Source organism: Dendropsophus ebraccatus, chromosome 11, assembly GCF_027789765.1.
Source record: "Dendropsophus ebraccatus isolate aDenEbr1 chromosome 11, aDenEbr1.pat, whole genome shotgun sequence".
Lineage (NCBI taxonomy): Eukaryota > Metazoa > Chordata > Amphibia > Anura > Hylidae > Dendropsophus > Dendropsophus ebraccatus.
This window is the reverse complement of record NC_091464.1, coordinates 62,336,347-62,349,493: the sequence shown is the minus strand read 5'-3', so window position 1 is coordinate 62,349,493 and position 13,147 is coordinate 62,336,347.

Genomic DNA, 13,147 nt, shown 5'->3' with positions numbered 1-13,147 from the left:
CACCATAAATCTACTGACAGAGTCTCTTTAATCTTTTCACTGTCCTAGACCACCAGGGATGTTATCATTAAATCATTTTATGCCCTAGACCACCAGGGATGTTATAATTAAACATGCTTAAACATACTCACCTGCTTAACTCTCCTGCCACTGCCACTCTTCACTTCTTCCTACTTTTAGTGATGTGGTGTTCCATTCAAATCCACTTAGCCAAACATTGGAAGAGGTTAGTCACTGTTACAGTCAGTGATTGGCTGCACAGGCAGTTCCTGCACATGGGGAAGTCATAGGAAGAAGGAAGACATGGAGAGACAACTGAGCTGCAATACCAGACTTAGACCATAGACGAGAGTAGCGCTGTTTTCCAGAATCTTTCATCTTATCTAAAACAAGGCAAAGATTGTTTATCTAAATAAAGTCTGAACCTTCTATTAAATTGTGGAAATAAAGCTCACATGCAGTGAATATTCCTCACAGATGACAGAGAATAATAAAGTGGACATGATCTGGCAGGTGGCGGTCCGTGCGGAGCGGCGCTGGAGATTTGCGGCTCCACCTAGGAGAATTTCTGGCAGCTGGAAGTCGTCTTGTTTCCCTATCAATCTCCATTCTGTCCACAGGGATACAATAGAGCCTGGTGTAAACATTTTGAGACTCCTTTTCACTTTTTTTTATGTATCGTTGGCCGTCTCAGCATAGGAAAAAAAACAAAAGATCAGAAAACACTTAGTTTTACATATTATGTGCTGACAACTGCAGAGGACTTTATGACAAATCAGATTTTACACTGACTAAGTGCAGCTGCTGTAATATTTTTTCATCCACCTACACAGGCACATAGGGCATGAGTCGTGCATAGTATGTGAAAAAGTGGATCATTCATCAGGGCCTTGTCACATGGACTATAGCCATTTGTTTCATTAGAATAATTAATACTATGCTAAGCTCTCGTATGCACGGGGCCACATAAGGACGTAGAGTAGTTTGTTGTGATCTAAACAGTGTATTATATGGTCCAGGCCTTATACAATGGCAGCTACTGTACTCATACAGTGGTGGACCCCCATTTATAATGTGTTCGTGAGACACTTTTTTGAATGTTTAATATGTAGTGGAAAACCAAATGTAGGTGTAGCTTCTCTACTCTGTAGGTTAATCAGTTCCCTTGAAGTGAAGCAAACATGGCAGCCATGATACAGAGTCATTCTCCATTCCGGCTTGCAGAGTGCACATGCTCGACCACCACTCCATTGAAAGAGTGGACACGGGACTGTGATAAGGCAATAGCATAGTCTCATCTATTATTTAAGTCCATGTAAATCTACACAATACATTGATATACCAGATGTTTTACTTTATGAGACGCACCCCTGGTTTACACAACTGAAAACAGGAAAAAAAAAATTTCATGCTAATTAAACTTCCCTGGTGGCCTGAGGCAGTCAAGGGGTCAAAGTTTATTGAAATGACAGGTCCATTTTAACGCCGCTTGACTAAGGGGGTGTTCTCCCCCTGCCCCCCAAAAAACAAAAAAACATTGTGTGATGACGCACTGCAAGGCAAAATCCTCCCTAGTACTGTATGTTAAAGGACTAAATAAGGTTCAGGAGGGAAGTGTTTTTAGAAAAAAGCTGAACTCAACGTGAAAGCAACATGAGAAAATATTACTTTACTGAAAGAGTAGTTGATGCTTGGAACAAACTTCCAGCAGATGTGGTCGGTAAATCTACAATAACTGAATGTAAACCTGCCTGGTATATACATATATCTATCCTAAGATAATAATAAGGGAAATACTAATAGGGCAGACTAGACGGACCCAGTGGTCTTCTTCTGCCAACAATCTATGTTTCTATGTCAACTGAGTGAACTCTCGAGCCTCCAAATGGAGCGCCAAGACGGAATCTGGTGATCGTGCTGCACTTGATGGGTTTTTTTGCACTTATAAGTAAGAGAAAAGATGTTCTATTTATTTATTGTTCGATAAGGAATTATAGAATATATTCCAAGCATTTGGAAAAGAAAATGTGTATCCTTGACTCATTACTGCTGACAAGGAAAATACATAAGGCAAAGCGAACCCTAAAGGAAACTACACCAAGAGAGTATGTACATGGGGGTTTTCTAGATTACACCACTTTAATACTCTCCTTAACGGTACCTTATACCCCACACGTACACAGCTCTACTGCATGCACAATACTCAAACAACTCTGTACATCAAAGTACACACACAGAGCTCTGCTGCATAAACATACCCACAGACCGACACAGTGTTACTACATCAATATACAGACACAGACATCACCATACACAAAAAACTCTCAACATAAAGACACACACACAGCTCTGCTGCATAAACATACCCACAGACCGACACAGTGTTACTACATCAATATACAGACACAGACATCACCATACACAAAAAACTCTCAACATAAAGACACACACACAGCTCTGCTGCATAAACATACCCACATGCACACACAGTGCTACTAAATTACCCCTTCGAGTCAGCAATACATACAGTATATATATACGTTGCTGCTGCAGATTTCCTGTGCAGCAGGAACGTATATATACATTCTTGACTTCTAAGGGTTTGGATGTGTGCGGGACCACTCCAGTGTGAGTGGTCCCGCACAAATCAGTGTCCCAGAGCCGATGATAATGACAGGCAGCTGCAATCCCGCAGCTGCCTGTCATTAACCCCTAAACGCTGCGATGCATAGCGATTGCAGCGTTTAGGAAGTCAGTGACAGGTTAAGCACCTTGCACTAACTTATTGGGACCCCAGCAGCCATGCTGCGGGGGGTCCGGATCACTTGTACTGATAGGCAGAGGTAAGACACTTACCTCCATCCTGTTGGATCGGGGAGATTGCCGATAGTATGGATCAATGCTATGCTATGGCATAGCATAGATCAGTATATGCAATCTAATGATTGCATGCTTAACAGTAAAATAAAAGTGTAAACAAAAAGTGTAAACAAAAAGTGTAATAGAAAAAATTAAAGTTTTTTAAAGTATTAAAAAAACCCTTATAACTAGCATTAAAAGTTTAAAATACCTCTGTGCCTATTATAAAAATAAAAATATGTAAAATAAATAAACACATTATATACGGTAGTGTGCAGAATGGTCCAATCGCTTCAAATATATGCACAAACTAGGCTGGCACCACAAACAGTGATAAAAGGAGTGCTAGTTTTCACAACCTAAACAACATGCAAAATTACAAACAAAAGTGGCTGGAAAAAAGTAAACTGCACCTCCTGATAGTAGAAAAATTATGTACAATTTTTTATTATTTATTCACATATATGCAAGGGACAAACATTTAAAACCATTTAAAAACATGCAAGTTACTGTTCCAATCCAACACGGCAAAAACTGATCTATCATAGGCAAATGCAAGGAGCAGCAGCATAAATGAAAAAGAAATAACCCAAATAGAATAAAACTCAAACCATAAGTAGTAATACCCCAATATCCAAAGGAAATATATGTAATATATGAAATATATGTTAAATACAAATGACCAAATAATACAGAATCATCGTGCAAAATACAAAGTGATTGCTGCCACCCCAGATACAGTCAGACCAGAACACCCCACGCGTTCCGTCACCAGGACTTTCTCTTATATATAAAAAGGCATTGGTCATGTGACCGGACATCTTCTTTCCAGGTGTGTATATCATCTCCCAAAATGCACTGCCGTCAGGAAGCTAGCAGAGAAGTATTTTTAAATATTATACATTAAGAAAGGCCACACAAATCACTTACATAAGGGTTAAAATGAAACCATCACTATAGTTACATCCAATATGTTCTTATAGGCTAGCATTTAAAAACCGGCTGAAATCCTATACTATGCACAGGGCAATAGTTTACATGCAACTTGAGTCATGACTCTTGTCACATTTTAGGTTCTTTTGCTCCAGCACATATACATTAGGCCTCCTCTGTGCCCCTATACAGTATCAAGACCACTCTTGGCCACTACATAGTAAAGATCCCCTGTGCCCCCATAGAGTACCCCCTCTGTGACCCTATAAAGAATAAGCCCCCTCTGTGCCCTCAAAAAGTGGTTAGGCATTCAGTGGCCCCCATATGGAATTATGCCCCTGTGTAGTAGTTAGTTCTCTCTGTGCAGGTAGTATCAACCATGCAGGCAAAAAGCTACTTTTAGCCACAAGATCTGCAGAGGTAAGTAGGACAGGGAACCAATGGCAGCAGGTGGTGCTACCTGAGGCAGCCACTTTAACTGGCCCCAGGGCAGGAGCACCCTTGTTTCTATGAAGTGGGCTGCAGGTTCCCCATCTCTGTTGTATAAACATGAAATAAGAATTTCCCAATAATTACAGGTAATATTAAAAATCTGTTCTAAAATAAAAAAGTTGGTTCTTTAGAAAAAAGAGTTGATCCAACAGTGGAAGACAGTGTGTACACATATATTTACTGTATATAAATCCAGTCCTAAAATAGATTGCAAATCAAGAACACTGCTACACCTACTGGCACAAAGCAGTATTGCAGTACTTTTTTATTCCATAGATACACAGTACGGAACAGGAGATAGTTAGTGAAGGTTAGTCTATACAGACCCGCTTAATATACAAACTTTACTTCACTTGCCCTACTCGCCTCAGGTCAGATTTTTATACAAAGAAGTATAGTAGTTTCCTATTGTATACCCATAAAAAAATTATATAAATAGCAGAGACTCAGGGTATATCAACTTAAAGACTACAGATACCTGTGTCATAATTCTTCCTTTCAGAATACAGAATGGCTAGGAAGGGGTTAACCACTTCACACAGTCCTATACTCCTGCATTATCTATGTTGATATTACTCACACATTTCACAGGCTTTTCAAGATCTGAAAAAGTCCCCTTTTTTTTTTGCATGACTCGTATCCTTTTTATTTGTAATAAGGTGCTAGAGGGGTGGATGGGACGGGCGTAAGATCACTCCACACATTTCGTCATGCCATCTGCTTTGATAGGTGATTTACTCTTCATATAAGCTACTTGGCTGCCGATAAGGAAAAAAGTACCCAAAAAAGAAATTCCTACTTAACATATTTTAAATTAGGGGATATCCAGGATTAGAAAAAGCAAAGTTACCTTCTTGATGAAGTAGCGCCACCCTATTTTTAGGTTGTGTGTGGTATTACAGTTCAGCTCTATAAACTTTAATGGAACTGAGCTTCAAACTTACAACCAACCTTGGGACAGGGGAGGTGCTGTTTCTGTTAGAAAGCAGCCTTGTTTTTCTACGCGTAGACAAACCCTTTGACGGAAAACCGATACAATGTGTCATGTGAAGAGGGAGGGGCATAACACAGGAACTCAAAAACGCTCCCCCTCCTCTATGCTTGCACTGATCATGTCAAGTTGTAATACTACTGACAATCTGAGGACAAGAGTGACGCTGTTTCTGGAGGCAAGCTGCTATGTTATGGTAATGCTGGATATACCATAATATTCAGATTTTTTTCTTTGATAGTTATATTAAAAAATTATATAACTTTTTATAATTTTGTTTAATTGAGCAAGATGTGTCGGGGCAGTGAGTCGGGCTGTGAGATCAGGTCAGAGATGTATAGAGGGGACAGGTTATAGATGGCCTTTATGTTGTTATTAACAGTTTATACTGAATTTGTGGGGGCAATGAACAGCAAGTGAAGGAATCGGCAGAGGAGGAGCAAGTGAAGGAATTGGCAGAGGAGGAGCAAGTGGAGACAGAGGCAGAGGAGGAGCAAGTGGAGACAGAGGAGGAGCAAGTGGAGACAGAGGAAGAGGAGGAGCAAGTGGAGACAGAGGAAGAGGAGGAGCAAGTGGAGACAAAGTCAGAGGAGGAGCAAGTGGAGACAAAGTCAGAGGAGGAGCAAGTGGGGACAGGAGTGGATTCATTTTACCATAGGCCCTGGGCTTTTCACCAAGCTTAGGCCCCCACCTCACTGTAACTAGAATCAATGGAGCTCTATTAAATATAGGGGATTCAACCTGTATGAATATGTATTATCCAACAAAGGGGTGCAACTCAGTGTCTGAAAATTACAACCAAGTATCCATAAGAAAAGACAAGACACAAAAATAGAGTGTACTTCACATGTTAAATATATTAGATTGCATCATACGATCTAATATATATTGAACATGTGGAGTGCACTCTATTTTTGTGTCTTGTCTTTTCTTATGGATACTTAGAATCAATGGAGCTGCGTCACAGGGGGGAGGGGATATCGCCACACTGGGGGGCGGAGGGCCTGTCTCCAGTGCTCCGAGGGGGGCCGGTGCTCGGGAAAAGACCAGCTCCAAATGTGGATGGAAATCCGTCCATACTCTTTGGAATATTACAGAGTGGAACATGCTATTGTACCTCTGAGGTAATATGCCAAACTAAAGTAGTAGTAGTATGTAAGCAGCTGGTGTCAAACATAGTCCAGTAAGACTGACACTACGATCTGCTTAAGGGTCCAAAAATAATCAAACATAAAAGGTGTGGTGTATATTATATTTGGGAACATTTTCTAAAAACCTTCTAAATCCTGTACTTACATTTGTTGACATGAAAGTTCCCTCCCTGCAAAGATTCAATTAAATTAGAGCCTGAAATACACCGAAGAAGCTGCCGAGTAACATCCTCCCTTCAAAAAGAGCAAAAGTCTAATGTAAACACGTGTGAAACACAAAGCAGGGAGACAATGTGGCCGCCATACAAGCTCAGATCCCCTTGTTTGTCTTCCTTTACTCCTCCTGACTGTCCACAACGTCTGGATGGTGGTGGTTACATAGTCTAGACACCGATGAGACCACTACCTAATAATGCTACGTTCCCCCGACTCACACATTGTTTCCATATCTGCCTACAGAAATGTCCTTCTGCTCATGTGGTGTCTACATCTTATACACAGACTCTGTTTGATCCCCCTTACAAGTCAGTCCAGTGAAGAGGAAGATGGGAGCTTGAAGGAACATGGTGAACCAGCCCTGAACCCTTCATCTTAGGTCATCAGCATATGTTTCATATACAACATATATATACATATATATATATGTACATGCATCCTTCATGGCAGTCAATTTATAAAGATGTTTTGCCCCAGGTAACAGCTTTTGTGTACTGTGCATAGGAAAACTTAATGTGTATTTATTGTAGAGGGACGACAAGAACTGGGGAGGGGTGTACACAAAAATAATAGGGACCCAAAGGAAACTCAGTGAAAAACAACATACAGAATTCAATTAGAATTGGGTTTACTAGATCAGGTGCACATGATTATAGATACCTATAGACACCTACGAGCAGATTTTTCTAACATAAACGGCATATGGGGAGTCAACCTAACTACTCTATGGGGGCACAAATGAAGGCTGTATTAAGATACAAAGGGGAGCATATGTCCTATGTAGGAAGCACCAAAGAAGGGTCTGCTAGTGTGTAAGGGTTAAAGGGGGAATTATCAGCATGTGGGGATACAAAGGGAGTATTATTAATGTATGGGGGGGGGTACAAGGGTGGGATTATTAGTGTTTGAGGACACCGTTCCTGTATGAGGCACTAAGACTACAAGGGGGCACTGTTCCTGTTTGGTGAGAGAAAAAGTGGAAAGGGTTTTGTAAAAGTAAAGAGCTTATAGTGTTTGTCTGGCAAATTCAGCAGGGATGGCATGGGTGGGTATTTGTACTTAAAGAGTTAATGTCAGTGTTTACATGTCAGAAGTTATTGATCGTACTGGGTCTCACTCTTTAGATAATCTACAATGCTGTGATGTAGGTGGGGGGATTACAAGACTGTGCTCTCAATTTCTTGGCTCGTAGGGAAACCCGACTTGTTCACTACATAGACACTAATGGAGCGAATGAGTTGGATATGATTTACAGACAGGGAGTGAAGCACGCTACCCACATGCAGTGCCAACATGCAGATCACATTACTTACATTACACAGTATGTACTATATGGATAGTCAACCTAACTAATGTATGGGGGCATGAAAGAAGCTTAAACTGTATTGAGGCACAAAAGGAGCATATCTTCTGTGCAGGAAACACAAAAAGAGACCCGCTGCAAAACCAAGATACATGTGCTGTACTCTCCACTTCCCAGCTGGTAGGGACAAGCAACTCATTTACTCCACAGACTGTAAAAAAAACGAGTAAGTCGGATTTGATTCACAACTACAGTGTTGTTTATCCCTTAAAAAACAAAAGGTTTGAGTGTCGGAAATCCATCATCATCATCATTGAAAAGTGGGTAGGCCATTGTGCACATTATTCTGTCAGCTGAACCCACCAGCAGCATTCTCATTCTATTTTGAGCATGTGTCATTGGTATACAGTACATACAGTGGCAACCCATCAAAAATGCTGAAAGGTTACCTGTCTGCCCCTGGTGACCCTGCTGCTCGCAGCCGCCTTCACTTCCTGACTGAGACAAAAGTGACAGCCTGCTCAGCCAATCACTAACTGACTGAGATAGGATAGTGCTGCGGCCAGTGATTGGCTGAGCTGGATGTCACTCTCCTCTCAGAAGTTGGAGGCGGGTTGGCATCAGCGGGGTCACCCGGGGTCTCAAACAAAGGTTTCTTTATTTTGTACCATATTGTACCAGGTTCATTATGAACTTTGAAAAAAACTTTAGTTTTATAACGAACCAAACTTTTTGCAAAGTTCTTAACAAATCTTGGTTCATGACATTTAAGTTTGCTCATCTCTAGTGTCAATTTTGCAGTCCATTTTCCTAACGTATAGTGTGTGAGGCTCAAAGGCCCAAAGACTCTTGCAGCCCAGTTTCTTGGTGCCTAATGCCACTGCGGGGATATGGTAGCACCACCGCACACAGCAGCACAATATAACATAACACAATAATAAACTCTTCTCAATGTGACGCATTGTACACTCACTGATAGTATAAGGTTTTTCCCTCTTATGCACTTCTTGCGTAGTTGGATGTGATTTTTGAAGCAATGTGAAATAAAGTATAAGGCCTATACTTCTCCATCCACTTTGACTTTGGCTCAAAAACTGCACCAAACCTGCAGGTGTGATTCCAGCCCAAGCAACAGGCTTCACGTACTGGAAGTGGCAGGAGGAAATCCCATCATGGGTTATACTTACTTCTTCACACAACGGCATCTGTCCATTGTTTATACCAACCTAACCACACCGAGTAGTATTTAGACTCGCAGCTAAGAAACCATAATCAACAGATGCAAACACATCATAAAACACCCTATAACCAAGGCAGCAGAGGGGTAATGTAAACACGTGATCCCCCCGTGATTATCTGGTGGGGCTGGAATGTAGACCATGAGGTAGTAACACTGGTGGACATAACCACAAGCATGGCTGACAATATCACTGCTGTAGCTGTGTATATTATCACCAGGGTCTGGGGAGTGTTACCATAATGAGAAGACAAGTGCTGGAGGTGGTACCTAGTGAGTATGGTGATTATTTACACGGTCATAATCAATTATGATAATTATTCTATATGTTATGTTCACTGTTGGTCAATTTCCCATTGACTTCAATGCAGCACATTATCAAGTCGAGAAAAAAGCTGAATTTATACCTCACAATTACTGTCGAATCTTGGCATTATTTTACGGTGTGTAAACATAGCCTAAAGGGGTTGTTCAGGATTAAAACAAAAAAAAAAAAAAACTGTTGCTTTCTTGCAAAAACAGCAATTGGGGGAATTGAATTCAATTATTTTATTAAACTTTTATTAAACTTCTTGAATTTTTTTTGTCCCACAAGGGTACGGTCATGTTTGTTTGTTTATTGTAAAGTGATGGGAAACCTATTATTTTGTTTGCCTATAATATTTTTCAACCAGCAGCTAAAGAAGGTGTATGGGTACCCATAAACAGCTGGATTCCGGATTTAAAAAAAATCCTCTCTGTTATTTGCTGTCCCAGAGTGGAGGGGATATCGCCACACTGGGGAGCACGGTAACCCGGCGACTTTTCAAAAAAAAGGACCACACTGGTGCCCATTGATTAAGGTAAAAAAAGCACAGTGATGTACCATTCCATAGATATGCCATCATGTCTTATCCTCAGAATACACCTTAAACAATCCAACAGAGATGGCCTATTGGTGTCAATAGGTCAATGGTATAAATTTTTACACATGAGCAGAAATATTACTGGTCCATTCTGTATGTATTCTCTATATATAGCCATGATGGCTACAATAGACCTAAGCATACGAGAAGACATCCAGGGACCAGGTGGGTTCTATACTCCAGTTAAAAGATTTGCTCAAAGTCCAAGCAAAAGTGCATCCCAAGTGTCCACAACTTACAGTAAATTACAAAATGTGGATAAAATTCACTTAGTCCCAAGTATAATTTGAATGTAGACAAATGTATATTAGAACTGTAGGTCCTCCTGAACCGTGCAGTGACCACATGCATTATCCCAGCGCTGACCACACACTGTGGATTCAGATCATGGCATATGTCGCCCCTACAGTAACCACATACATTAGCCCAGCAGCGACCTCAGACCTACGCTTTACAATATAATTATACAAGCGCGGCCTCACTTAACACATCAGTAACCCCATCACCCAGCAAGAAAGGATGCCCAGAATATTCAATGACTGTACAGCCGCCCATCAGTGACCACATATCTGCTTGATGGCGGACAATCGCCCACAGCGCCCCATGTATTAACTAAGATGGGACCATCACTACTACTCCATCAGTGCCCACATCAGTTCCCCGGTGGCCATATGCGATACCATACATCAGTGCAGCCATAACCACATAAAACAACCCACATACATTAGCCCAGCTGTGACTACATATGTTAGAGGTGACCACATACATTTGCAGAAGGGCCAGTAATTCACTGGATCTAGCTATTTCCAATACAGCATATGCCGCCCTACAATAACCACAGCTCTATAGAATAACCACAGCTCTATGCTTACACATGATATAGTAACATTAACCACATGTAATCACCATCAATGAGCCTTACACATCCGTCCTGGTGACACCGCTTCCATTAGTCCATCGTTGACCGCACATTACATAACACTACATTAACCCACATGTAAAAGCACATACATTAACCCCCCCCTCCCCCCCATTAGTCTCGCTGCGACCCCATGGATTGTAAGTGACCACATAGATTTGTTTAGAGATGGTAACATGTTAGTTCGGAAGTAACCACATATCTAATGAGCCCAATATCAACCACGAGAATTCTTTCTATCGAATTCACATACAATAATCCAGCACTGACCACATCCATCAACTCATATACTTTACATTAGCATTCTATACATATGACATTACGTGCTGGTGTTTGAATAAAAAAAAATTAAAAAAAAATGTATTTAATACCCATTTACCTGAAGCTTGACCCGGAATGCTTACAAACAAGGTCGTCACAGCCTCTCCCTTTACACTACTATCACAATATAATTTTATGACCTTTTTCATCCTTTCCTACATTTGACCAATCAAAACTTTTGACATATGCATAAAAGATTTCCTATAATGAGAGTAATACTTTAAGTTCTTCAGTCCAACTGTGCTATCAGGTGCCACTTATACTGACTAAGTGCCCGAGATATGGTCCATACCTTCCTTCCTTGACTGAGCTTGAGCTCTGAAGCCTTAGGGGGCTCATAGGTCATTCATCCATAGGAGGTAGACTACTTCCTAGAGATAAGTAGTTCTCAGCCTTCTGTCGATGGCCGGTCATATAGTCCTCATCCTTTTGTCTATGGCTGGTCATCTGGTCTTCTGTCCTGTTTCCACGACTGGTGATATGGTTCTCAGCCCTGTGTTGATGGCCGCTGATATGGTCCTAAGCCATTTGCCAATAGTTAATGATATTTTAATATTTCCGAAAGCAGGGCGTACAAATTAGACATTTGTTGGGTAAACCCAACTATATTGGTGGACTGGCCGACCAATTAATATATATGATGACCTCTCAACTCTAAAGGTAGATGTCTGGGGCATGTTGGATCTCATCAGCCCAATCTTTTCTCAGCAAAATGGTTTCTGACAGCAGGTTTAACCCTTTTCATATCAGGGGCAAAAGGCATAACTGTTGGTCAAATGAGTGTTTAGAATAGTTTATGTTTGACCAACTTAACGTGTTCCTGTTGTTTAAAAAAAGATATTTGAAATGCCTGCTTGTTTGGTTTACCTTTCAGAGTAGTGACAAGGTAATGTTAGTGCTCTCACTGCTGTTATTGGGCTCCAGATAGACCCCCCCCCCCATGGTTGACAGACCACCATTTATCATTCTGTACATTTCAAGTGGCAGTAACACTTGTTGAGATGTTTACCTGTAGTACCTATACCTGGCCTTTCTTCACCTTTTTTCTTTACTATGCCATAACATGGTGCTGGTGAAAGTGCACTGTGCTGGGGATCATTTACACAGTACACTACTATAGATGGCATGTGGGGGAGGGGGGGGGGGGGGTTACTGATGCACTGACTTTGTTTGCAGGGTACTATGTGAATAAAAAGGAAAGAAACAGCAGCAGCAATGAATAGGTTATGCGGTTCAGGGAAGAAACAGAGTGCTGCACCTCACACCTATGGCTGATACTAGTGCCGCTAGGCTAAATAAAAAACACATCAGAATTTAGTGTATGAATTGATCAAGCCATACTGCCCCATGTACCTCGTGCCGGTATCTGATACACATGGGTCCCTACACTAAGTCCACACCGTGCCAGGCAGTGGCCACCAACCCCGCAGGCGTGCACAGTCAGGGAACGGGGGCCATGGGACGGCCCTGCGACCCCCATGCCACAGGACCAGACCCAAAAACACCACACCAGGACCCGGCCAGCACCGCCGGCGGAGAAGGTCGCCCCCAAGCAGCACAAGTCTGGATAAGGAATTACACTCACCATAGCTGCAGCAAACAGAATGGGAAAAAACAGGAGGGATTAAAATAGATTATACCAGGCACTGACTGTTTTTAGAACAGGATAATCTTGTTCCATATTGCAGAGTGAAATCATACAATTACCATTCTCCAGATTTTATTAAATGAGTATGAGCAGGACTGAATAAGCGGGAAAACATATTTCATAAGGAAAAACCATAACTGTACTGTAGTGTATGGAAGGCAGTCTGGTTTTC